This window comes from Orcinus orca, chromosome 8 (genome assembly GCF_937001465.1).
Source record: "Orcinus orca chromosome 8, mOrcOrc1.1, whole genome shotgun sequence".
Classification (NCBI taxonomy): Eukaryota; Metazoa; Chordata; class Mammalia; order Artiodactyla; family Delphinidae; genus Orcinus; species Orcinus orca.
In genome coordinates, this window is record NC_064566.1 from 25,741,310 (window position 1) to 25,765,119 (window position 23,810).

At 39.3% G+C, this 23,810-nt stretch overlaps 1 long non-coding RNA gene across 1 annotated transcript in view; it reads left to right on the forward strand.

Moving 5' to 3' along the window:
- LOC125965280 (uncharacterized) overlaps positions 1–8,452 on the forward strand; it is a 34,137-nt gene extending 25,685 nt beyond the window's left edge. Inside the window, exons 2-3 of the long non-coding RNA XR_007478994.1 lie at positions 4,108–4,157; positions 5,261–8,452. This is a non-coding gene — a long non-coding RNA (uncharacterized LOC125965280). The remainder of the gene's footprint in view (positions 1–4,107; positions 4,158–5,260) is intronic.
- Positions 8,453–23,810: the final 15,358 nt, after the last annotated feature.

Here is a 23,810-nt window from a genome sequence, read left to right on the forward strand (position 1 = left end):
GATGGGAAACTTCTATCTCCCAAAACATTCTTCCCATTTACCATTCTACCATTACCAATTCCTTCCTATGGCCGAGGTATCACCACAAACAACCTCTTTTCATATGTAAATAAACCACGCTGAGTAATAACATATTAGTTTCACTAACAAAGGCCATTTCTATAGAGCTGTGCCATTTTCAAAGCATCATCTTGTAAATATTCCGTATCACTTTTCTAACATTTATGGGGAGAGATCAGGGAGGAAATAGGAGCTTTGATGGAGAGCTATGGGAGGACTAATTTGGGAGCAGAGGCCATGGTCAGAGGTGACGGCTAGAGTGGAGAGACACATCAGAGGGCCCCAGGCATCGCGGGGCCACTCGGGGCCAGCAGGGGCCTGGGAACGCCAGGAGAGGGAGCGCTGCCAAGGAGAGCTGTGCTCCAGGTGACTTCACTACGTCAGCATCTTTACCCCCAGCTCAGAACAAGGAGCTTGCTGACATTCTCTTTGCTGCTCGCCTGTATGACTTCGATCTCCTCTGTCAGTGAGCTTAGCAGCCCCATGGCCCAGCTATTTCCAGAGGCAAAACCACCCTATATTGATCTCCAGTGGCAAAAATCTGAGACCCTTTATTTGTTGTGGAAGAATATGGTGGGGAGCTATTGAATGATAGCTACAACCCTGGGATTTAGTGACTTAATTCAAGAACTTTCCTTTACCAGTATATGCTTGGATATTTTGTGTGTATTATCTCAGTACTTTAGCACCACTGTCACACTCTCTAAGTTCTAGTTATTGGCAGGCATTTTGGCGGCCTTTTTTTCAGTAGTCAAATAAAAATCTCTATTTTTTAACATAATGTGAGCCTTAATAATGGATAAAACCATTAAAGTGGAGAAAAGACAAAAAAAAGAAGAAAACTAATAACCATGAGAAGCAATTTTCAGTTCGGTGGGTTTTTTTGGTGCTGGGGCTTCAAATGAATTTCAAAGTAAACATGACTTTGGATAGTTGATCAAATGGAGTGTGTGAGTTTACATATTGATTTGGTAGCAGTGATAGTCTTGTTAGAGCCGGGGCTGAAGGGGTTGGGTCACATTCTTTCCATGACATTTTAATGAGCGGTTTAGGGAGTGTGGCTGGTGTGGTGATAGTAAGTGGGGACAAGTGGCAAAGATTAACTCACTGTTCATTTGCCCAAGTGCAGAATTTAATACCTTACTGTGGCTGGTACTGTCAACACAACGGTAGAAAATATAAATTAGATCGTGCTCTATGATATCTTGTATGTAATAACTAGACCTGTTTAAGTATTTTTAAAGGTTTTTGATCGTTAATAATAATCCTTTCCCAATTTTTTTCTGTAAGGATCATGTATTATTAACAGTATATTTATATTTTTGTTGAGCTATAATGCACATACCATAAAATTCATCCTTTTAAAACGTGCAGTTCAGTGGGGATTTTTTTCCAAAGGGTTGTGCAATCATTATCCATATATAATTCCAGAACACTTTCATCAAGCCCAAAAGAAACCCCATCCCCATTAGCAGTCACTCGCCAAGTGTTTTTATATTTAATTGACCTACAAATAAAAGGGTGGAAGAGGTTGTTCAAGGACATATCACGCATGAGAATCAGGTACTTAAGATGGACCCTTCAGACGTGTGAGGATACCACTTTCTCTGATGAACCAGCTTGTGGCCTGCTCTCGATTTTTTTGATTCTTGCCAAATTTTTTTTAGCTGCATGCAAATCTCAGCTGCTCTCGGAGCAGAGAAGAACAATTTGGACAGTGAACAGTTAAAAGTGTCAGATAATGAGTGGTGTACAAAGTTTTATATATTATTTTACATCATTCCCTTTCAAAAAAATCTTCCCTGGATTTTGATTTATTTTACTGGTTAATAATAATAAAACTTTAATAAGCTACTTACAAAGCTGTGGACAGGAGTTTGGAAATTTTAAGTAAAGGATCTAAAACAACATCTGGCCCAAAGCCACTAAACAAACAATGACTACTGTTACTAACAATGATGATTTGTGCCATGTAATATTTAATTCATAGCTATCAAAGGACTTTGTAAACCACTCATTTTCTATTTTTCAGGGGAATTGAGTAAAATCCTAACATGAATAAAACCTCACAATATGCTAACAGTATATCGTTATTAGTGAGAGCTACAATCTGTTGTCATGTAGTTGACAGTGGATACAACATTTGCATGCCTTACAAAGCAGGTGGCACTGGAATACAATACCAGTAGTAAGTAATCTAGAAATAAGTAACTGAATTATTGCCAAATTATGTAATAAAATTTTAGACAATTGATTCTGTACTTCTGAATATACTGTGAATAAGGAGATACAGCTTTTACTTCAAATACATCCTTCCATACACACACCGAGAAAAAAAGATAACATTTGTTTGAGTTTGCATTCCCTATGGTAGCCAGTAGTTAAATACTGATCTCTACCATTTCTAGAAGTATTTCATGGATTTGAGGGTGTAGCAGTTTTTGAAGATGGCCCCAAATTCTTTGACACTTCTCCCTTCAAGACACGTGGTCTATGTCCCTTCCTTTGAGTATGAGTAGGCTTATGACTACTCTGACCAAAAGAGCACAGAGAAGTGATGTTGTGTGACTTCCAAAACTGGGTCACAAAAGGCCATGCAGATTCTGCCTTGTTCACCGAGACACTGGCTCTTGTAAGAAGTCTGACCCCTCAAGCTGCCATGCTGGAGAAACCTCATGAAGTCATTCTGGTTGACAGTCCCTGCTGAGCCTCGCCTTGCAGTCATCCCCGTCAAATCACTGGACATATAAGCAAAGCTGTCTTGGATCCTACAGATGAGCCTATCCACCAGCTGAATACCCCCAAGAGAATTCTGTTGACACCACATGGAACAGCCAAGCCCTTCTCGAAATCCTGACCCACAAAATTATGAGACACAATAAGAAGAGCTGTTGTTCTAAGCCACTAGGTTTCAGGATAGCTTGTTACACAGCAATGTCTGCGTCATCAGCTACACTGTTGATCCCTTGGATTGATTCTACTGGCTAAACTGATATTCCCTCCCTCCCTCCCAGCTCTAAATGTTCTCCAAAGAGCAGCCTTCCCAGAAAGAGACAACACTTTCAGTTCTGGCTTGCTCTTCCCTCCCTTGCCCTGTCCCATTCTCCATCGTTTTGTTTCTGTTTACTTTGCTCTTGTTGAAGGCCTTTGAATTTATGTCTGACCTTGGTTGTTTTGGTCTCTGAATAGTTCAAACAATATGCTCTAAGGCTTATAGTATGCAAATGCATTTGGAAATTTTACAAAAAGTTAATTTCTTTTTTTTTTTTTTTTTTTGCGGTACGTGGACCTCTCACTGTTGTGGCCTTTCCCGTTGCGGAGCACAGGCTCCGGACGCGCAGGCTCAGTGGCCATGGCTCACGGGCCCAGCCACTCCACGGCATGTGGGATCTTCCCGAACCGGGACACGAACCCGTGTCCCCTGCATCGGCAGGCGGACTCTCAACCACTGCACCACCAGGGAAGCCCCAAAAAGTTAATTTCTTGAAGGATTTAAAAATTCTTTCCACTTATATTTGTCCAATATAGCATAAATGTTCTTGAAATCTTTTCTTTCATTAAATTGGATATTCATCTACAAAGTGAAGTGGAAAACTGAGGTCATCACTCTTGATCTCTACTCTTGAAAAATACAGAAAACAGAAAAAGAAAACTGGGATATCAGTTTTCCATGTTTCTAAATTACTATATCTCTTACTCATAAGAGAAAAGAAGGAAAAATCCATGAAACCCAGCCCACAACAATAGATTCTAAGCTAGACAATTCTTTTTTAAGCTTGGAGAAAATTTCAATTTATATCTTGGCTGAAGGTTTAAGAATTATCCATCTCTAGCCTTATATACAGTCTGAATGATATAGGAATGAGTTGGTATTGGAGAAAGAATTCTCCTGGATTAGTGGCTAAAGCTTCAGGATATCTTGGGAACATACATGATGAATCCACATTTCCTCCCATCCTTCCTTGAGAACACAACTAGGCTTTGAGTAAACTTGTGTACATCTTATCAGAGGCGTAGCTGAGTACCTTTTTTCTTTTCTTTTAACAGTACAGCTGTGAGTTTCTGGATGATGGTTGATGAATGAAAGCAAAATTTATGTAAGTACAGGAGCTATCCAACTGAATGTGTGTGTGGGAGAGGGGTCAAGGTTATTGGAAGAAAAAAGAGAAGGACAGAAAGATCTAGTGTGAAAATGAATAAAATAATTTTCTCTTGACCCAAGACAAAGATTATGTTCAACATCATGGTTGCTTCTAATCAGCTAATGTTTGGTTTATTTTTATTCTCCTGGTTGCATTTCTTGAAGAAGGGCATTATATGTGGCTGTCAAAATTTTAAAAATTTTTCTGGTAAGAATTTTGGGTCGTTTCATAGAGCCTTCAGTGACCCCACAGGAACCTCACTGAAACTCCTAGGATATGGCATTTAAACTTGGAAGAGACCTTTGATATCATCTAGTCCTTGCTACTCAGTGTGGTCCAAGGGTCAGTAGCATTGGTATCACCTGGGAGCTTGTTAGAGATGCAGAATTTCTAGCGTCACAGGAGAACCACTAAGTCAAAGTTACATTTTAAACAGGACACCCAAGTGATTTACATGTATCTACATTAAAGCATGAGAGGCTTGGATGTAGTCCATCTCCTACCCTAGGTAGGAACCAAATAGAACGAATGTCAGTATATCCTGAGATGGTGAAATTATCATTGTGATGACAGGTAAAGAGAGTTTAAAGTTCCATTGTCAAGTAGGAAAACAACATTATAAACCAAAACCAATCAGCCAGACAAAACCCACAACAAAATGGTGGGAAATCAAAGAAGATCAATGTAGAAACTTTAATGGGAAGAATTCAGAGTAACATCAAGATAACATCAAAACCAACAAACAGCTGGAGGTGGGGGTCAAGATATAGGACAGATTGGGAACCACTGGTCCAAGGGAGCAGAGTGACCTGGGCATGATTCTACACATTTAGTAAACAGGGGACAATTCTCTGATGATTTTCAAACAATCCTGGCTCTCTGGATTTGTTTGTGGAAATTCCTAACCAGGAAGTCTACAAGAGAAGTCTTTAATAGTACTGAAGTATTTGTTTGTTTGTTTGTTTGTTTTAGCACAATTTTGTTTGAAGCAAGTAAACCATGTTTTGGGACTGTTGTAGCAGGTGTTTTTCTTAATCATTCTCTTTTTTTTTTAAAAGGAGAACTGCTGAGTTCAGAGGAAATGAGCACTCTTTTATTTAAATTTCCTGAGATTAGAGGAAGAACATATTGCCAAACAATGCCTCTTCACTTCAAAACTTCTCCCCATAAATTATTTGAAGATATCTTATTAAAAGTCTGTAAAATTTCCTATTAAGAATGGTTGATTGCAGTCCAGATCATCATAGCTTTGGTGCTTTCCCTGAAATACCACAGCTGTCGGGAAGAAATATATTTTGAGACAAAAGGTTTTGTTTCCCCAGCAATAAATTATTTTAGTGATATCTCAAGATAGATAAAACTTTCACTTATGTTTGAGTGAAGGAAGATCCTACTGATAACTTGTTAAAAAATCTATAAAAAGAATATGAGAATGTAGATGTAGATAGCAAATTAAAATCAGACTTCCTTTAAGTTTAGCAAAGCAATTATTTCTAAAGCCAGTGAAGATTATTATTATGGATAATGAAATGATTTACTGGAATACGTGGAATGACATTCAGTATGGCCACATCTCTGCACAACCTCAAGTTGGTATTTTCAACTTTAACCTTGGAGCCATTAAGGAAAAAAAAAACTTACCTCTAGTAATATTTTATGTAAATTGCCAAACAAAAACCCTGCCTATGGTGATATGGATCCTGAATGAGGTAGGAAATGCCTTGTTTGTAGCGCTGATGTAATAATCCGTTGATTCCACTGTAGATGAGCTCTTTAAAACAAAGCTGCTCTCCCTAATACTTTTGGGTCACCCTCCATCCCCTGCTTCCTCCTATCCCTAAACAAGGAAGATCTTCCTTGCTATAGTCATAAGAAAATATATTTTGTCCAAGACATTCATTTTCAGAGTTGCAAATATCCTTTTATCCACTGGAAGTAATGATGTACATTGAGCAAGTTGCTAAAGTCTTCTAATTTTATTTATTTCCCGTGAGCCTTTTCAGGGAACACTGGGCTCATAAAACATTTTGTAGGCCAGCAGAACTTTTTGTTTTGTTATGTTTTGTTTTCAACTCTGGTGTAAAGCCAGTGAGAAAACTTTGTTACATCTTCACCATTTCCAGAGTGATGTTAATTAAGAAAGAGCCAGTCCATTTCTCATCTAGTCTCTGAAAGCAATGCTGCTGACTTCTGGCAAAGGCAGATCCTTACTATTTAAGTGATGGATATTAACAGTGGATAGAGTTGGCGGGTTTGAGACTTCACATAGCTCAGTAATGATATAACTCACCAACTCTGATGATAACAGCAAACTGGTACAAAATGCTACTAAACACTCATAAAGCAATAATAACTTTAAATGTGTGATAAGATAATCCTAATGTCCATTCATTTATTTTTCATTTAGAGCTGATGAGGAGATTGTGTTAACATACATTTTTTTGAAATTAAAATCTGAGGGTCCTTTGTAATTTTTTAACATAAAAAAATACGTATCTCAAAAATACATACTTGCCCTCTCATAGGGTACCTGAAATTTAAAAAATGATACAACTCCCTGGGGACTAGAGTGAATATTATTAGCAGTTTTATATTTGAACGGCCTCATTTTGCCTCGAATAAAGAATCTGCGCACAGTAAGTACATGCTGCCTTCGCAGCCTGCTGTTGTTAAGAGAACATTAATCATTTTAACAAGGTCACAAGCAACAAAGGCCAATGAGGGTTCAAAGTTTACAGGTCCAGGCATTTATCAGGTAGAAATAAGCTACATTTCAATATTTTATAAAATACCCTTTTATGAAAAAGCTATCAGTCATTGTATAACCTGGCAAAACTCTGGTTATTCCAGTGAACAAAATGAATGATGACAATGAATCAAGAACCCCTTTATGAGTTTACATTTTTGCAGGACCACCATGGCTTGAACACACATTTTCAGTTTCTATAAGGATGTGATCATGATGTGGGAATGGCTTCCTCCCTCCGGCAAAAGCAAGAGATATATTAAAATTGCCTCTGCTTATGATAGGCAAAACTAGGATCGATTGGTTAAGGAAATCACTGAGCTGGTATCACCACATACCATGCAAATTACCATTTTCCACTGACTTTTGTGATACTTTAGATTATTTTTATGAGAGATGTATAAAACAGTGCTTTGGTTTGTATTCTACCATTTGATGGTGTTTTAAACATGAAGCTAGGTGCATTGCATTTCTGATCTAAGTTTTAGATTGGATATTTTCCCCATTTGTTGTTGATTTCACATACGCCTTTTCTCATTCATTTGAAATCTTGACTTTAGGGACTTCCAATCTTTCAATTTCAGAGAAGAAACAAATGTTCCTTTTCCCAATGTGTGTGACCTTGCATTCAATCAGAGAACAGCCCTTTAGTATCTGAGTTTATATTTTAGCAGCTTCATTGAGATATAATTCACATGCCAAACAATTCACCCATTTAAGGTGTGCAATTCCATGGTGTTTAGTATATTCACAGAGTTGTGTAACCCTCACTGCAATCAGTTTTACAACAGTTCAGCACTGCAAAAGGAAACTGTACTCACTAGCAGTCAATCCCTATTTTCTCCCAAACACCCCCAGCCCTAGGCAACCACTATTCTCCTTTTTGTTTCTATAAATTTGACTATTCTGTATGTTTCATATAAATGGAATCATACGATATGTAGCAGTTTGTGACTGACTTCTTTCACTCAGCATAATGTCTTCAAGGTTCATTCATGTCGTAGCATGTATTCGTACTTCATTCCTTTTCATGGTCAAATAATATTCCATTTTAGGGATATACTACATTTTGTCTATTCATTCATCAGTTGACAGAAATTTGGGTTACTTCCACTTTTTGGCTATGGTGCATACCGCTGCTGTTAACATTTGCGTGCAAAGTTTTGTATGGACATGTGTTTTAATTTCTCTTAGGTATATTCCAGGAATGGAATTTCTGGGTCATATGGTAACTCTATGTTTAACATTTTGTAGAACTGCCGAACTGTTTTCCAAAATGGTTGCACCATTTTTGCATTCCTACAAGCAATGTATGAGAGTTCCAGTATCGCCACATACTTTCTCAAACTTGTTATTACAGTCTTTTTGATTTTAGCCTGTCTGAGTTTAATTTGTACCATTGTTACAATGCCAGAATTAGACACTGAAAAAGTATTACGTTAAAAAAGTATTTACTTAGTAGAAAAAATATTTAATTAAATAATAAGACTAAAAAAGTGTTTAACAGAGATATAGCATTTAAATTTAGATAGTACTTTTAACTTTAAGAGAATTGTCATACCTTTCAGTATAATGTAAAGGATTAATACCCCACTTCTAGAGTTATGTAACTACACCCCCATCCTCATGAATCCCACCAGAACTCAGAAGTTTTCTGTAGTAGTCATAGGTAAGAGGCTACAGGATGGGCCAGATAATATGATTGGTAAATGGAAACATTATAAAGTGCTTCATACATGATATTACCCAGGCTGAGTCAATACGGTATCAACATTTGTCAAAAATATAAGGTAAATTATTTTAAAAAATTAACTATAAGATGCTTAGATTCTAAGAAAGCATAATTTTCTTTGACTACACAATATTCCTTCATTGAAATGGACCATAATTCATTTAAGCATTTCCTAATTTGGGGACGTGTAGGCAGTTTCTAAACTTCACTAAGATAAATAACGTTGCAATGGATAATATAGCAATTTCTCCCATGCCAAATAAAGAGTTGATAGACTGAATTTCCTATTGCTGGCTTTGGCTTCATGGAGATCCAGTCTGAGGTTATCTTGAGATTGTGTGAAGTTGATGCAAAGCAGACCGAACTTCACTTAGCAAGGGGCTCATCCGAAAGACCCCTACAAGCCCACTAAACAGGGGCATTCCAAGAACTCAATTTATCTGTCTTAAAAGGTTAAGCTCTCGTGTTGACCTTGCCAAGATTCAGACCTGTGCTCCCAAGACGGCTACATGTTCTGATACTGCTCTTGGCCCTGAGTAGCCATTCCCTTCAGTTATACCAGTGCAATTTCTTTATCCCTAAGACTGGAAGCCAAGGACTCTATGACCTAACAGAAATTTCTCTTCTCATTTGAGACCATGCAATATAGATTTCTCTCTTTTTCCAAAGAAGTAGATTTTACTATGGTGGAAAGACTTTGAAAAAAATCACATGTGATACAGCAGAAAGAGTATGTAATACTTCAACATATAAGTCAAATACAAGAAGCATAATAAAGTGGAATGAGTACGGGATTAGAAGTCAGGAAAGCTTGAGTCAAGTCCTCATCCTGTCTCTTACTAGCTGTGTGACTTTAGATGAGTCACTAAACTTCTCTGAGCATCGGCTTCTTTTTGACAAAATCTGAGAGTTTGATTAGATGATTGCTACAGACCTTTCTTACCTCCAAAGCTCTATGCTTTCCAGAACAAAAATGTTATTAGACTAACAAGCGCATAGAATTTTCTGAAGAGTGAATGATGCTGCTGGTGGTGTATGTGAGCCAATTCAAATCTGTATGTTTGTTGTGGATATTACACCATATTATCTATTTAGTTCTTTACAGTTTATAAAATAGTTACATACATTTTGTGGTTTGATCATTCCTCAGTTCTTTTTACTTGGAGAAACTAAGCAAGGTGCCTAAAGTCATACATCTACTCAAGGACAGAGCCTAGGGCTCCAACCCATGTCTTCTGTATCTAAAGTCCATGTTCTTTCCCCCCACATCAACTATTTTATAGTTCGGGCACATTGAGAAACCATTACAGGTGAATTTTAAGACCAGATTCTTATGTGCATGGGAGGCGAACACTGGCTGTATATAGAATGTTCCATTGGTGGGCAAAGCTGATACGCTCTCTTAATCCAATCACTCTATCTGATTACCACCTTCTGTCCCTCAGTCTCATCATGGCCAAGTCCTTAAACACCATTTTTTCACTTCCCATTCACTCCTTGGGCACTGCAGTCTGACTTCTGCTCCCCAAACTTCTCTTTGGTAAGGCGGTCTGTGGTAGCCCCAGCTCAGGGGTGGGGGGAGGGGGACTCCAGGCTGACAGTAGTGCCCCCTTCTCTAACTCAGCCCAAATATGCGGGAACAGGCCCACACTGGCCATTCTCCACGAGGTTATCATACCCCACGACAATGGCTGATCATTTAAGAGTAGATATCTGGGACATCCCTGGTGGCGTAGTGGTTAAGAATCCGCCTGCCAGTGCAGGGGGTCACAGGTTCAATCCCTGGTCCAGGAAGATCCCACATGCCATGGAGCAACTGAGCCTGTGCGCCACAACTATTGAGCCTGCACGCCACACCTACTGAAGCCCACGTGCCTAGAGCCCGTGTTCTGTAACAGAAGAAGCCACTGCTGTGAGAAGCCCACACACCGCAACGAAGAGTAGACCCCGCTCGCCCCAACTAGAGAAAGCCCATGCGTAGGAACGAAGACCCAACACGGCCAAAAATAAATAAATAAAAATAAAATTAAAAATTAAAAAAAAAAAAAAAAGAGTAGATACCTAACCTGAGCTGGGCCAATCTCCCAGAACTCTGAAACTTGAATAGAAATACAGAGACCGGGAGCGATTGGAGCTGAACTGGTGAATGGCAGTTCACTGGAGACAGAGGCCACCAGGTGCTCCAGCACAAGTTCCTGCAGCTGCCTTGATTCAACTCTTCCTCTGACTTTTTACATGACTACTTTTCTTGCTTAAACTGCTTTCTGAGGCTTCCCACCCAGAGACTCTTAACCAGCCTGTTCATCAGTAATCCTTTTTCTCTTTAAATTCAATGGACGCTTTTGTCAATTCCCTTTCTTGAAACTCACCGTTGGTCTTCATGATACCCTCTCCCCATTCTCTTCCCCCTTCTTGGATGACACCTTCTTGGTGTCTTCAGGGGGTCCTTCTTGGTGTTTTCAGGGGGTCCTCTCTACCTGCTCTACCTGCTAGGCTCCATCCTTAGATTCTGCTGCTCTGCTTATTCTAACTTTTCACCTGGGTGATCTGACTAATCCCATGGCTTCAGCTGCCCTCATGGGGCTCCACTCCAGCTGTCCTAAAACACTTTTCCCTTAAATATGTCATCTTCTCTCTCTAGTCTCCCAGCCTTGGCTCATGCCCTACAGGGGTTGCCACCAGCCCCCAGTCCATTTCCTCTGGATATCTCTTCTGCATCTTTTTGGATTCAGCATGGACGTTATATCTCACAGCAGGGATCTTCCAATGCTTTTGCTTTCATAGGTACCAAATTCATTTAAAAAACCATGCACACCCTTGCACAATTTATGTTGACCATCAGAAAGTGTTATCATAAGTTTAGACAGTTGCAAATGAGGTAATTTCTGGTTTACTGGAAACATTGACATTTTAAAATAAAACTGGACTTTAAATACTTTAAATACTTCAGTGATTTGATGCCTTTCATCACCCTTTTAAAGAGTGGATGGACTCGCTCTTTAACAGTTTGAAATTTTGTATCATTTCTCTTTCCCTTTGAATTTATATTTTCATTCTACTTCTCCCATAGAATTTCACCCACATGTAAATTATTTTAATCTTGAAAGTCTTTTATTGATCACTCATAGCTCTTTGCCACAGAAATATGTAAATAAATTGAAATTTTAAAACTTATGATCACAAACCTTTAAAAGTTACATTTTCTTTTTTCTGGATCAAGTTTTCATTACAGTTACACAGCACATGGCAGTACACAATTAAGCAAAAGATTATAAAATATATTACAAAATTTTAATAAATAATTATTAACCACAAAGGTAAATGATTAATGAGACAGGCCTTTATAAAAATTGACTTATATTATCCATGGATGGTTATTACTTATTACTCAAATGAGATAGCGATAATGCATCAATTCTATTCCAATTCTTCTTTTACATGTAGGCATTGCAAAACCTCAATCACAAACAGAATCAAAGTTTTATTAGGGCAACGTCATTTGATTTTTTTTTTTTTTTTTTTTTTGGTACACGGGCCTCTCACTGTTGTGGCCTCTCCCGTTGCGGACTCCCAGGCTCCGGACGCGCAGGCTCAGTGGCCATGGCTCACGGCCCCAGCTGCTCTGCGGCACGTGGGATCCTCCCGGACCGGGGCACGAACCCGCCTCCCCTGCATCGGCAGGTGGACTCCCAACCACTGCGCCACCAGGGAAGCCCCTCATTTGATTCTTTGAGCTCCCTCCAAAATGAGTGCTTAAAATAGCATAATTATCTAGCATAAAAAATTATTTAAAATTTTATTTTGGTTAACAACTATATTATATGCTCCCTTAATTTTGTAAAAGGATTTGTGCTTTAGCTATTAGAATAATTTGCTTTCTCAATTGCTGGGACATAAACCCAAAGTTTTTAGCAAAACTTATTGGATGACTATTAATTATATCTGTTACATTTTCACCTACCTGTTATCTTATTTAACCCACTAAGTTCAGAAAGATTTGGGGTATATCAAAAAAATTTTTAACTTCAAAACTCCTTTGTTGATACTTTTTTTTTGCTAAAGTTATTTTATATTGCCACATGCTTTAAATATGTTTTTATCAAATCCTAGGAGCTTCTGATTATAATCATTCAACTTATGGAAAATGTCTAAAATACAACCTAATTGACATAAAGAGTCCTCGCTCTTAAGGTAGCTGCATTTGGTCTTTCTATGTGGAAAGAAATAAATTGTTTTATGGTCTATTTGGCTTCGGGTTATGTGAGTGTGTGTTTTATTTAATGACATCATAACTGACCAGGCTGTTCCGTTAATGTTCACATTTCTCTGGCTTTACAGCATCTTGTGTCCTGCTGGCATTTCTGAAGTGTAATTATCGTCTGGAAATGGAACAGAAGAATGAATTCATTTAATCTACAGACTCTTTTTAAAGCTACTTTCTTCATAAATGCTTATTATATGGTTTATTTGATTCAGTAAAGACTGGTTAAAGAAATTAAATTAGATGCAAGAATAGAATTATATTGATCATATATTGATGGAATTAAGTTATATTGATTCCATGACAACCAGCCTCAAATAATCAGGATAGTTATAATGACTAGGTACTCAATAAATGTTTTGCTGAGTAAATGAATAATGAATGGGAAAAAATACCAAATAAATGTCCACATAGTTGCTTGAAATTTTCCAGTAAACTCTACCTACTTCTGAAATTTCTCCTGTTTCTAATTCTCTTAAAAAGAAAATTAATATCAGCAACTTACATTTATTAAGTTTTTAACAGGTATCAAGCACTGTTCTAAGTGTTTTGCATGTATTAATTTAATTATCACAATGCTATGGGTTTGCTATAAAGATTAAAAGTGTATAAAGTTCTTACACAAACATGGAAATCTGTATCTAATATTAAGTTAAGAGATTTAATTGACATCTTTCTAAATTTAATTTAACTGAGAAATGACATTATTCCCCAATCCTCCAATAGTACAAGTTACATATTTCTACAATTGCTACAAAAGCCTCTGATTTTATTTTATTTTATTTTAAATTTTTATTTATTTATTTTTGGCGGCTTGTGGGATATTAGTTCCCCAACCAGGGATTGAGCCCGGGCCCTAGCAGTGAAAGCACCGAGTCCTAACTACTGCCCTGCCAGGGAATTCCCAGAAGCCTCTGATTTATAAATAACCAATTCAAATCCTTCCAGAACCTGTGTTGATAAACCAAAGTTTGTTTGTGTGGCCTTTTTTTTTTTTTTGGTACGCGGGCCTCTCACTGTTGTGGCCTCTCCCGTTGCGGAGCACAGGCTCCGGACGCGCAGGCTCAGCAGCCATGGCTCACAGGCCTAGCTGCTCCGCGGCATGTGGGATCTTCCCGGACCGGGGCACGAACCCGTGTCCCCTGCATCGGCAGGCAGACTCTCAACCACTGTGCCACCAGGGAAACCCTGTGTGGCCTTTTGAAGTATTTACTTTTTTTTTCTAACATAAATAGCATTCAAACAGGCACATTTAAACTGCCCAATTAAATCTACTTTGTCTGAAATAGTTGTTTTATACATCTGACCCTCTGAGTCTGCTCACAATGGCCATAGGTGCCATCATCCTCAACGTGCCTGGAGAAAATGTACACATTTGCAAATTATGGAAACTCTGGAAATTGGCTGTTGACTCTTCACAGTTTGCATTTGTTGATATGCATCTTGATTATCTTACATCCTGTATTGATGGACAGCTCTACCCACAGAATGTTTATCAAGACCAGGCTATTGGGCTATCACTAACTTCTGAGACATCTCCCAAGGGCGTTTTACAGAGTAGGGGATTTTAGTTTCTCTCCTGAGCTTTTTTGGTTCTATTGGCATTGCCAAAGGGCAGTCCTGCATCCATTCAAGGTGTGAAATAGTATTCTTGGGTGCAAAGCATCAGCAGCATTCCCTTACCTATAAATTAGGGTGACCCCTGTGTTGGTTTGCCTTGGACACTCTGAGTTTATGCCATTTTCCCAGCCTCCCACCTAGCATTTTTACTGGATGTTTCATTTTCTAATGGCATATTTTTACTAATAGTGGAATGAAAAGTTGGGATGTTTTTGACAGACCTCCACTTCTTAAAAATTGAAATATAGTTGATGTACAATATTATGTTAGTTTCAGGTATGCTACATAGTAATTTGACATCTGTGTGTACTGTGAAATGATCACCAAGCTAAGTCTAATAACACTCTGTCCCCATACAAAGTTATTATAATATTATTGACCATATTCCTTATGCTGTACATCACACCTCTGTCATTTATTTGTGTATAACTGGAGGCTTGCACCTCTAAATCTGGTTCATCTATTTCCCCCCAACCCCTCCTCCATTCTGAAAACCACCTGTTTGTTCTCTGTATCTCGGAATCTGTTTTAGTTTTGTTTTCTTTGTTTTAGGTTTCACACATAAGTGAGATCATGTGGTAACTGTCTTTCTCTTTCTGTTATTTCACTTAGCATAATACTTTCTATGTTTTTTTTGATGTGGACCATTTTTAAAGTCTTTATTGAATTTGTTACAATATTCTGTTTTATGTTTTGTTTTTCTGGCCCTGAGGCATGTGGGATCTTAGCTCCCCAACCAGGGATCCAACCCGCACCCCCTGCATTGGAAGGCAAAGTCTTAACCACTGGACCGTCAGGGAAGTCCCGAGCATAATACTTTCTAGATCCATCCATGTTGTCACAAATGGCAAGATTTCATATTTTAGTAATATTCCATTGTATATGTGTATAAGTGTGTGTGTGTGTGTGTATATATATATATATATATATATATATATATATATACCACATCTTCTTTATTGATTTAGCTATCAATGGACATTTAGGTTGCTTTCAAATCTTGGTTATTGTAAATAATGCAGCAATGAACATTGGGGTGCATTTATCTTTTTGAATTAGTGTTTTTGTTTTCTTTGGGTAATACCCAGAAGTGAAATTGCTGGATCATATGGCAGTTCTATTTCTAATTTTTGAGGCTCCTCCATACTGTTTTCCACAGTGGCTGCATCAATTTACATTCTCACCAACAGTGCAGGAAGGTTCCCTTTTCTCCACATCCTCACAAACACTTGTTATTTGTTGTCTTTTTGATGGTAGCCATTCTGGCAGGTGTGAGGTAATAGCTCATTGCAGTTTTTTTGTTCTTTTGTTGTTATTGTTGTTGGTGTTTTTCGGTACGCGGGCCTCTCACTGTTGTGGCCTCTCCCGTTGCGGAGCACAGGCTCCGGACGCGCAGGCTCAGCGGCCATGGCTCACGGGCCCAGCCGCTCCGCGGCATGTGGGACCTTCCCGGACCAGGGCACGAACCCGTGTCCCCTGCATCGGCAGGCGGACTCTCAACCACTGCGCCACCAGGGAAGCCCTCTGCCCATTTTTTAATTGGATTTTTGATGTGAGTTGTATGAGTTCTTTTCATATTTTGGATATTAACCCATAATCGGATATATCGTTCGCAAATATCTTCCCCGTTTGGTAGGCTGTAGTTTCATTTTGTTGGTCATTTCCTTCACGTCCAAAAGCTTTTTAGCTTGATGTAATCTCATTTGTTTATTTTCTGCCTTTTTTTCCCTTACCTGAGGATCCATATCCAAAAAAAATATTGCTAAGATCGATGTCAAGGAGAGTACTGTCTGTTTTCTTCTAGGAGGTTTATGGTTTCAGGTCTTACATTCACATCTTTACTCCATTTGGAGTTTATTTTTGTACATGGTGTGAGAAGGTAGTCCAGTCTGACTCTTTTGCATGTAGCTGGACAGACCTCCACTTTGAACAAGCCAGCTTTTGTCATGGTCTGTACTGGATGTGAGACATATGTGTAATGAATAGAATTCTCACTTTAACACATGGTTCAATGTGGAGACTAACTCTCCTCTCTTTACTGGACCTTTTCAAGGTGCAAAGCAATCAACACCTTCCTTTCAAGGTGTGCAGAGTTCTTGCCTATAAAAACCAGCATCCTTAGACAGGAGCAGCTAGTGACAGCTTTTTCCTTCCATCTCCAGTGATGGTGGGAGAGACAGCCAACGATGCTGCTCCTACTGGGCTCTTGGTATACTTGCCAGACCATCAGTGGGCTGGGTCAGAGAGAAACGGGGAGGTTATAGGTTAGGTGTACATGAAACATGTGCAGGAAATTCAGGCAGAGCAGTCCTACCAAAAATGCATGAAGTCGTTTTAGAAGTTTTACCATTTATTGCATGATGAAAATAGCATTTATTTTTTGGTAATGCTTTCTTAAAATGTTGCAATAAACCCTCTCAGCAGCTGTCTTAGACTGGGTTTCTGGGGAATAGACTCTGAAATGGAGGTTTATTCAGGAATGCTCTTGGGAACCGCACCTGTGAGGGAGTGCGGGAAGCAGGCTTGGGCAGAAGGAAAACTGAACTGTGATGCGGATGCAGCAGAGGCCTCAGCTGATCCCGTGGGAGTCCTGGAGCTGGGCGGCCCTGTCAGGGTTGTCCTGAAATGAGGCCAGGTCTTTATTTTTCACCGACATCTCCCACCCCCCCTTACCAGTGACCAATTATAGGTTGGAAACTGCCCCTGGGGCAAGAACATGACATTTGATAAGGCAGCAAGTTTCAGCCAAGGGCAATTCCTGGAGCTGGAATCAACTGTGAGCTGTCAACAGCCAATGTTCCCAGCAGCCGGGGAAACCTCGCCACAGTCCTGCAGGGGGAGTCTGGGCAGCACAGCTCGCGATATTCACTACAGCAGCAATGAGAAGGAAGGCAGGAAGGAAGGGAGGGAGGTTGGTTAGTTTTATAAAAATGACTGAGTTTTCATATTTCAAGAAAGTTGATCACCAAAGGTGTTGAGGTACTCTAACAAAGAAAGATAGTCCCCATCCCACCTCCCCCTACCCCCAGCAAATCAAAGTGTTCCAACTGGATATTCTTATGGAAAAAAATGAACCTCATTCCTTACCTCAAACCATACATAAAAAATTATTTATAATCCTATAATGAAAACATCATAACTTAAACGTCAAAGCTAAGCAGTAAAACTTTTAGAAGAAAACATAGAAGAAACGGGGAAAGTAAAGATTTCTTAGATAGGACACACATACAAAGAACAAATCATAAATGAAAAATTTGATCAATTTGATTTCATTAAAATTGAAAACTTCTGTTCTTCTAGCATCACCCATAATCATAAACCACTGACTAGGAGGCAATAGTCACAACACATATACCTGACGAGGGACTTGTATCTAAAATATATAATGAGTGCTTACAACTCAATAATTAGACAAAAACCCAATTAAAAATGGACAAAAGATTTGAACAGATATTTCACTAAAGGAGACATATGAATGGCCAACAAGCATATGAAAAAATAGTTCCACTTGACAGGAGCAGAGTGGGTATCAAAAGGACTAGAGTGGAAACTCATGAATATCCAACTATACTACTACTTTACTAATAAAAAATGTTTTGATCAACAAATATTTCAAAAATATATATAATTTTAATTATTTTTACACCCCTTTCACTCTCACATGGTGATCTGGATGAGATGTGGTCACCTCACCTGTGAATGTAACCCAAACTTCCCTAGTTGGGTATCATGATTCTCCACTCCCTTCTCTTTTTTTAATTGAGATATATATAGTTGCTGTACAATATTATATGTTACAAGTATACCACATAGTGATTCACAATTTTTAAAGGTTATACTCCATTTATAGTTATTATCAAATATTGGCTTTATTCCCTGTGTTATATACTATATCCTGGTAGATTATTTTATACATAATAGTTTGTATCTCTTAATCCCCTGTCCCTATCTTGCTTCTTCCCCCTTCCCTCTCCCCGCTGGTAACCACTAGTTTGTTCCCTGTATCTGTGCGTCTGTTTCCTTTTTGTCATACTCACTAGTTTGTTGCATTTCTTAGACTCCACATATCAGTGAGCTCACACAGTATTTGTCTTCTCTGTCTGACTTATTTCACTTAGCATAATGCCCTTGAAGTCCGTCCACGTTGTTGCAAATAGCAAAATTTCATTCTTTTTTATGGCTGAATAGTATTCCATTGTATTTATATACCACTTGTTTATCCATTCGTATGTTGATGGACACTTAGTTTGCCATATCTTGGCAACTGTAAATAATGCTGCTATGAACATGGGCTGCATGTATCCTTTCGAATTAGTGTTCTCGTTTTTTTTTTTGTTTTTCTTTTTCAGATATATAACCAAGAGTGGAATTGCTGGGTCATATGGTAGTTCTAGTTTTAGTTTTTTGAGAAACTGTCACTTCCTTCTTTTTGATACACATTCTGCTCCTGTCAAATGAAACTATTCACTTTCCACATCCAGGCCTTGTATTTTTCTGCCTCTTTGCCTTGATTTCTGTTAATTCCCAATCCTCAACCCCATTCCCATTCCCACATAGCTTTTTCCTATCCCTTTTTCTAAGGCCCCAGCTAACCCTTCTACAAAGCCCTTTTCTCTAGCCAGATCTCTGTTCCCTGGTACTTTAATTCTTTTGGATGATTTATCACATTTTACATCTATATTTCTTTAAGCACATGTTTTATATCCTCTTCTTTCCTCCAAGTGCTTTAAGGCCAGAGGTAGTATCTTATTCATCTTTTTTTTGTTTTGTTTTGTTTTTGTTTTTGTTTTTGCGGTACGCGGGCCTCTCACTGTTGTGGCCTCTCCCGTTGCGGAGCACAGGCTCCGACGCGCAGGCTCAGCGGCCATGGCTCACGGGCCTAGCCGCTCCGCGGCATGTGCGATCTTCCCGGACCAGGGCACGAACCCGTATCCCCTGCATCGGCAGGCGGACTCTCAACCACAGCGCCACCAGGGAAGCCCTCTTATTCATCTTTATATCACCCATAGTTCCTAGCACAGTGTATGTACTCAGTAAACATTTGTTAAATAAATGAATCTGTGAAAGAAAGAACAAACCAATGAATGAATGAATGAAGCCTCTGTTTAGCACAGGCGCTGAGCATGATATCAGCATGCATGGTGTAGTGAAACAGACTTATAAGGGTTTTTTTCCATTGAATTTGTGATCTTTGGTAAAATTTACAAATCCATTTTAGGATAAGGTCTGTGCACACGAAGCAATTAAAAATCTTTCTTTTTCGCACTTCTGATTTCTTGAGGTTTACTGGAATGCTTCTGACATCCTGCTACAAAACAAAGAGGGAAGTTCTGAAGTGTGGAAGTCCTTATTCAAAAGATCCTGATCCATGGTTTGCCTGCCCCCAGGACAGCCTGTTCCAGCGGGAGTCAGGACTCCAGCCAGCAGCTCAGATACTGACGTGATGCCCATTGTTTGCAGATTCTGCCCCCAGGCTTCTTCCGTGAGGAAGAGCCAGGATTTTATCTGATCCTTATTCAGGCTGCGTTATAGGGCACACCGACATCGTGGTTCAGAATTTTTTTGTGTGTCCTCCATGATGTTTGGCACATTGCTTCACATATACAACATGCTTGCGGCTCAAAAAATAATAATATGGTAGTCTCTCCTTATCCACAGGGAATACATTCCAGCACCCCCAGTGGATGCCAGTGCAGATAGTACTGAACCCTATATACACCATGTTTTTTCCTATGTATACGTATCTATGATAAAGTTTAATTTATGAATTAGGCAGAGTAAGAGATTAATAATAATAATAAAACAAAACAGTTATAACAACATACTGTAAAACAGAATGTGGTCAGCCTCAGAATATTTTAATGCCTCTTCTGTTGAGAATGTAGAATCAGTAAGAGCATGAGCATTTTTTTTTAGCAGTTCAAACGATGCAAATGTATTATCTTAGAGTTCTGAAGTTCTATGTAAGTTCATGTACGTGACGGTACATGTCAGAAGTCTAACGTGTGTCTCATCGGGCTAACATCAAGGTTTTGGCTGGACTGGGTTCCCTTCTGGAGGGTCCTTGCTTATTCAGGTTGCTGGTAGGATAGACCTTGCTGGGATCTCCGTTTTCTTGCTGGCTGTCATCGGAGGGCTGTTCCCAGCTTCCAGAGTCTGCCACATAGCCACATGATTTGGCCTGTGCCCCCTTCCTCTATCTTCAAAGAAGCATGGGCATTCTTAGCACATGAAAAACACGGCAGGTTTGGAAGTTCGGAGTAATAAAAGCCAAATATATGCAATGAGTTCTTAAAACAGTGAGAACATGAAAGTATTAACTAAGGATAGGAATATTAAAGCATCTCACTAGATGCTTTATTTAAAAAGCCATTCTTACACCTACCATGAGAACTGACAAAAGTTCAGTTCATGATTTCAAGAGGTACTGGTAGATGACGTGGCATTCAACACTAGAAACCAAGACAGAGATCTAGAATTTAGGACAAAGGGATAACCCTTGAAAAGGCTCTGAATAAATGAGTAGAGACCCCTCAGTCAATTCTCACTGACTCTATAAAAGACATGTAACTTTGTGATTTTTATCACAAAGTGCAGCCACACAGGTCTGGGGGAAGGCTGCTCCTGAGGCGGGGTGTGCCCACTGGGTTTACAGACTCCCTGAAAGCCAGTGTGGCCCAGGTGACATGAATGAGGGGACAGTAGGAGGAGACTGTAGTCAACTGTAGAGCAGGGACAGTAAACTTGAAGGTTCAGGGAACACGTTCTAGAGGAAGAGAAGATGCTGGGAGAAAAGTAAAAGCTAAAATTAGACGGAGGGCTTTGCTCATAGACTAAATTGGAAGTCAAATCTGTATATTCAATGATCACTTTTGAGTACCTACTCCATAGCCTGGCAGGCGCTAGGTATAAATGGTAAATGAATAGTCCGAACGTTTAATGGGTTCTATGTGGCTCACAGATCCATCTTCCATGAAATACCGGAGAGGTTGTCAACCATTTTATAGATGAGACTAAAACTCAGCCTCCCTTTCAGGGGCTGAGAGGCCATCCTGTAAGGCTGTATCAGCAAAAACCCGATTTACACAGGGTCACCCCCTACTTGCCCTCACTAAAATGCCTACTTAGAAGGAGACGCGAGGCCTGTTTTTGGATGCCCCCGACCTTTCTGGAGCTCTGGGGCTCTGCTTCCGGGCCCCAAGCCAGGGTGGAGCATGTGTGAGCTGCTGTGCTCAGCTCCCGGAGTTCAAGGGCAGGCCTGACTCTCTTCTCTAAGCTTGCTCAGATCTTCAGCCAGCTTACCCACTTAGGAAGTTCGCCTTGCCCTTGCGCAGAACAAACATTTACAAAAGATGGCGTGGAATTTTGCTCCAGTGTCATTTAGGAAGGCCAGCTATTCCCAAGGCAAACCCTCGCAGCCACAGAACAAAGAATTGGAGGCTGCCTTTCCTCAGCAAGAAGGCCCGTGGGGCTGGGCCCCTCCACTTGGGCCCCTCATGACATAGTTCAGGCTGTAAATGAGGTTGATGGTTTTCTTCCCCTTTCCCTGTTTTTGTCCCACAGAAAACAAGATTCACGGTGTTTTCCTTAATTTTACCTTCATTAATCTTACTAGGTTTCGGCAAAGCTTGTTCCATGAACGCCCCGACGGGGAATGTTTTCTTTACCAAAGTTCATGATTCTCCTATTCAAATCACTAATTTCCATGGTTTCACCTCAGTGCTTTAGTGCTCCTCAGGCCTTTCAAGAATGAGCTCAATTATCAACCCCGAGTGAATCTGAAACCTGATTCGGTCTTCCTATGATCTGATTAAAGGAATGGGGTTTTATAAATGTCGCTAAAGAAATAGTCGAACCTAGACTGCTAGAGGCTGGCCAGGCAATAATTTCCCCCCTGTGAACTTGTGGCTTATTAGCTTTCGAATATTTGAAGCAGATCAGTGGTCCGGTGGTCATTGTGTGTCTTAGGGGGTTAAGATTTTACCGTGAAAAACATTCCTTATAATATTTGGCATGCACATTCCAAAAAACAAATCCTATTATGAGACTGGCAGTTTTTAAATTAATTATTTGAGCTTGAACAATTCAAAAGCATCATCAAATTAAAACAAGGTAATTTGGCACAGAGGTTGTTGCCCATCATGTCTTCTAATTACTTTTCTGTATTTTGAAAAAACAAAAACAAAACATTAAATGCTGAGATAATGAACTTTGGGGGCGGTGTTCCGCAGCAGTCCCCTTGGTGATGGAAAAACAGTGCTGACTTCCAAACAGACCCATCTGATCTTTCCCAGAAAGATCTGTTTGTAGAAAGTGGCAAGTTGAAGACCCAGTCTCCTTAGAACATCTTTACAGCACAATGGACACAAATTGCACACATGGTTATGGAGCAAAGAGAATTAAAAAAAAAATAGACACAAGGGTGCTTTAAAAAAATTCAACTTTTTGTAGTGTAATTTACATACAATTAAGTGCATCTATTTTAAGTGTGTAGTTTAATGAGTTTTGACAAATGCACACAGTTGTGTAACCACCAGTGCAATCAAGATAAAGCACATTTTCATCACCCCCCAGATCTCCCTGTGTCCCTCATGGTCCATGGCCCCCATCCATGCCACTTTCCAGGCCCAGGCAACCGCTGATCTGTTTTCTGCCACTATAGATTTGAATTTCATGTAAATGGAATCATAGAGTATATATTGTTTTGTGTCTGTCTTTCATTCAGCAAAACATTAAAAAAAAAAATCCATCCATGTTTCTGTGTGTATCCCTAGCTTGTTCTTTTTTATTGCTAAGCAGCATTTCATTGTATGGATGTACCAAAATTTGTTTTCCTTCCAGTTTTTTTCTATTTTAATATAGCTGCTATGAACATTTGTGTATAAGTCTTTGTGTGGACACACCAAGTCTTTTTGCAAGAATAACTCTAAGAAATGTAAAAGGTTCATGTAAAGTCATAAGTTCAGTTGTCAAAGGGGAGAGGCAGGTAATGTAAATGAGGGAAGCAGGGTAGGTATAAGCCAAAAGGAGGTGATGGGGACTATAAAAACTTGCCTTAGGAATAGTTTTCAACTCCTGGTTTATACAAATAATGTTAAATATGAAACAGTAATGGATCAAAACTATCAAAAGAAAAAGTTTTATAGGTCAACTCATTCCTTTGGGTCAGGGAACAAAGCACCTTTTCCAGACTTTCCCCTTCCCACAGGCATCATGGCATAAGAATCAAGAACATAAAATTGGGGCTTA